This window comes from Lolium rigidum, chromosome 2 (assembly GCF_022539505.1).
Source record: "Lolium rigidum isolate FL_2022 chromosome 2, APGP_CSIRO_Lrig_0.1, whole genome shotgun sequence".
In the NCBI taxonomy this organism is placed as follows: Eukaryota; Viridiplantae; Streptophyta; class Magnoliopsida; order Poales; family Poaceae; genus Lolium; species Lolium rigidum.
In genome coordinates, this window is record NC_061509.1 from 239,537,256 (window position 1) to 239,542,238 (window position 4,983).

Sequence of the window (4,983 nt, forward strand, 5' to 3'; positions counted from 1 at the left end):
GGTTGTAGAAGTTTTCATGTTACTAAAACACCTCTCTATATGCTGAAAATTTTGAAGTTACTTGTGTTTTATCTTCCTATGCTTGTCACTTTGCTCCTCATGAATTTATTTGTGTACAAGATTCCCTTTCATAGGAAGTGGGTTAGACTTAAAAGTGTTTCATACTTGCTTTTGATGCTCTCTTTTGCTTCAACTACTATTTCTTGCGAGTGCATCATTAAAATTACTGAGCCCATCTTAATGGCTATAAAGAAAGTACTTCTTGGGAGATAACCCATGTTTTTATTTTACTACAGCAATTTTGTTTTATATTTGAGTCTTGGAAGTTGTTACTACTGTAGCAACCTCTTCTTATCTTTATTTTATTGCATTGTTGTGCCAAGTAAAGTCTTTGATAGTAAAGTCAATACTAGATTTGGATTACTGCGCAGGAACATATTTCTTGCTGTCACGAAATTGAGCCGCCCCTACTGTAGAAAATTTATAAAAATCTGCCAATTTACGTGCGTGATCCTCAGATATGTACGCAACTTTCATTCAATTTGAGCATTTTCATCTGAGCAAGTCCAGTGCCTCTAAAAAATTCGTCTTTACGGATCGTTCGTTTTGACAGATTCTGCCTTTTATTTCGCATTGCCTGTTTTGCTATATTGGATGGATTTCTTTGTTCCATTAACTTCCAGTAGCTTTGTGCAATGTCCAGAAGTGTTAAGAATGATTGTGTCACCTCTGAATATGTGAATTTTTGATTATGCACTAACCCTCTAATGAGTTTGTTTTGAGTTTGGTGTGGAGGAAGTTTTCAAGGGTCTAGAGAGGAGGATGATACAATATGATCAAGAAGAGTGAAGAGTCTAAGCTTGGGGATGCCCCCGTGGTTCATCCCTGCATATTTTAAGAAGACTCAAGCATCTAAGCTTGGGGATGCCCAAGGCATCCCCTTCTTCATCAACAACTTATCAGGTCACCTCTAGTGAAACTATATTTTTATTCCGTCACATCTTATGTGCTTTACTTGGAGCGTCCGTGTGCTTTTATTTTCGTTTTGTTATTTTCATTCTCTGAATAAATTCATGCTTATGTGGGAGAGAGACACGCTCCGCTGTTGCATATGAACACATGTGTTCTTAGCTTTATTCTTAATGTTCATGGCGAAGGTTGAAACTGCTTCGTTAATTGTTATATGGTTGGAAACAGAAAATGCTGCATGTGGTAATTGATATAATGTCTTGAATAATTTGATACTTGGCAATTGTTGTGCTTATATAGATCATGTTTAAGCTCTTGCATCATGTACTTTGTACCTATTAATGAAGAACTACATAGAGCTTGTTAAAATATGGTTTGCATGATTGGTCTCTAGAGTCTAGATATTTTCTGGTTAAGGTGTTTGAACAACAAGGAAGACGATGTAAAGTCTTATAATACTTACAATAGGTTCATATGTGAGTTTTGCTGCACCGTTTTATACTTGAGTTTGCTTCAAACAACCTTGCTAGCCTAGCCTTGTATTGAGAGGAATTCTTCTCGTGCATCCAAATCCTTGAGCCAACAACCATGCCATTTGTGTCCACCATACCTACCTACTACATTGTATTTCTATGCCATTCCAAAGTAAATTACTTGAGTGCTACCTTTAAAAATTCTATCCTTTGTCTTTGCAATATATAGCTCATGGGAAAATAGCCTTAAAAACTATTGTGGTGAAGAATATGTACTTATGTGTCTTATTTCTTAATAAGTTGCTTGTTGAGCGGTAACCATGTTTCGGGGACGCCATCAACTATTACACCTTTGTTGAATATCATGTGAGTTGCTATGCATGTTCGTCTTGTCTGAAGTAAGGGATATTTTCATGATCAAATGGTTTGAGTATGCATATTGTTAGAGAAGAACATTGGGCTGCTAACTAAAGCCATGATCCATGGTGGAAGTTTCAGTTTGGACAATCAATCCTCAATCTCTTATGAGAATATTATCTGTTGTTGAATGCTTATGCATTAAAGAGGAGTCCGTTATCTGTTGTCTATGTTGTCCCGGTATGGATGTCTAAGTTGAGAATAATCAAAAGTGAGAAATCCAATGCGAGCTTTCTCCTTAGACCTTTGTACGGGCGGCATAGAGGTACCCCTTTGTGACACTTGGTTGAAACATATGCTATGCAATGATAATCCATGTTAATCCAAGCTAATTAGGACAAGGTGCGAGCACTATTGGTATACTATGCATGAGGCTTGCAACTTATAGGACATCTTATACATAACACATATGATTTATTACTACCGTTGACAAAATTGTTTCTATGTTTTCAAAATGAAAAGCTCTAGCACAAAAATAGTAATCCATGCTTCCCTCTACGAAGGGCCTATCTTCTACCTTATTGTTGAGTCAGTTCACCTATTCTTTCTATCTTAGAAGCAAACACTTGTATCAACTGTGTGCATTGATTCTTACATGTTTACCTATTGCACTTGTTATATTACTTTGTGTTGACAATTATCCATGAGATATACATGTTGAAGTTGAAAGCAACTGCTGAAACTTATATCTTCCTTTGTGTTGTTTCAAAGCTTTCTACTAAGAATCTATTGCTTTATGAGTAACTCTTATGCAAGTCTTATTGATGCTTGTGTTGAAAGTATTATTCATGAAAAGTCTTTGCTATATGATTCATTTGTTTACTCATTGTCTTCACCATTGCTTCGAATCGCTGCATTCATCTCATATGCTTTACAATAGTATTGATCAAGATTATGATAGCATGTCACTTCAGAAATTATCTTTGTTATTGTTTACCTACTCGAGGGCGAGTAGGAACTAAGCTTGGGGATGCTTGATACGTCCCAAACGTATCTATAATTTCTTATGTTCCATGCTACTTTTATGATGATACTCACATGTTTTATACACATTATATGTCATTATTATGCATTTTCCGGAACTAACCTATTAACGAGATGCCGAAGTGCCAGTTCTCGTTTTCTGCTGTTTTTGGTTTCAGAAATCCTAGTAAGGAAATATTCTCGGAATTGGACGAAATCAAGGCCCACGATCTTATAATTCCACGAAGCTTCCTGAACACCGAAGAGGGACCAGGGGGGAGGCCCAGGGCCACCACACATGGTGGCGGCGCGGCCAAGTGGGGGGCCGCGCCCCCCTGTTGTGTGGAGCCTCCAGACCCCCTCCGACTCCGACTCTTCGCCTATTTAAGCCGTCCTGACCTAAAACTTCGAGGGTAATAAGCCACGATACGAGAAAAGTTCCAGAGCCGCCTGATACGTCTCCGACGTATCGATAATTTCTTATGTTCCATGCCACATTATTGATGATATCTACATGTTTTATGCATACTTTATGTCATATTTATGCATTTTCCGGCACTAACCTATTAACGAGATGCCGAAGAGCCGATTCTTTGTTTTCTACGTTGTTTTTGGTTTCAGAAATCCTAGTAAGGAAATATTCTCGGAATTGGACGAAATCAACGCCCGGGGTCCTATTTTTCCACAAAGCTTCCCGGAAGTCCGAAGGGGAAACGAAGTGGGGCCACGAGGTGGGGACACGGTAGGGCGGCGCGGCCCAAGCCCCGGCCGCGCCGGCCTAGTGTGTGGTCACACAGGACCCCTCCGAGGCTGCCCTTCCGCCTACTTAAGGTCTCCGTCGCGAAAACCCTATCACGTTCGACGAAACCAGAGAAAACCTTCCAGAGCCGCCGCCATCGCGAAGCCAAGATCTGGGGGACAGGAGTCTCTGTTCCGGCACGCCGCCGGGACGGGGAAGTGCCCCCGGAAGGCTCCTCCATCGACACCACCGCCATCTTCATCAACGCTGCTGTCTCCCATGAGGAGGGAGTAGTTCTCCATCGAGGCTCGGGGCTGTACCGGTAGCTATGTGGTTCATCTCTCTCCTATGTACTTCAATACAATAATCTCATGAGCTGCCTTACATGATTGAGATTCATATGATGATGCTTGTAATCTAGATGTCATTATGCTAGTCAAGTGGGTTTTACTTATGTGATCTCCGGAGACTCCTTGTCCCACGTGTGTAAAAGTGACAGTGTGTGCACCGTGTGGGTCTCTTAGGCTATATTTCACGAGAATACTTATTCACCGTTATGAATGGCATAGTGAAGTGCTTATTTATATCCCTTTATGATTGCAATGTGTTTTGTATCACAATTTATATGTGTGGTACTCTAGTGATGTTATTAAAGTAGTTTATTCCTCCTGCACGGTGTAATGGTGACAGGTGTGTGCATCGTGTAGTACTTGGCGTAGGCTATGATTGTGATCTCTTGTAGATTATGAAGTTAACTATTGCTATGATGGTATTGATGTGATCTATTCCTCCTTTCGTAGTGTGAAGGTGACAAGTGTGCATGCTATGTTAGTACTTGGTTTGGTTATGTTGATCTGTCATGCACTCTAAGGTTATTTAAATATGAACATCGAATATTGTGGAGCTTGTTAACTCCGGCATTGAGGGTTCGTGTAATCCTACACAGTTAGTGGTGTTCATCATCCAACAAGAGAGTGTAGAGTCTAGCATTTATCTATTTATTCTGTTATGTGATCAATGTTGAGAGTGTCCACTAGTGAAAGTATGATCCCTAGGCCTTGTTCCTAAATACCGCCATCGTCGCTTGTTTACTCGTTTTTACTGCATCTGTACTTCTCCGCAATATTACCACCATCAACCACACGCCAGACAAGCACTTTTCTCGGCGCCGTTACTACTCGCTCATACTTATTCATACCACCTGTATTTCACTATCTCTTCGCCGAACTAGTGCACCTATTAGGTGTGTTGGGGACACAAGAGACTTCTTGCTTTGTGGTTGCGGGGTTGCTTGAGAGGGATATCTTTGACCTCTTCCTCCCCGAGTTCGATAAACCTTGGGTGATCCACTTAAGGGAAACTTGCTTGCTGTTCTACAAACCTCTGCTCTTGGAGGCCCAACACTTGTCTACAAGAATAGAA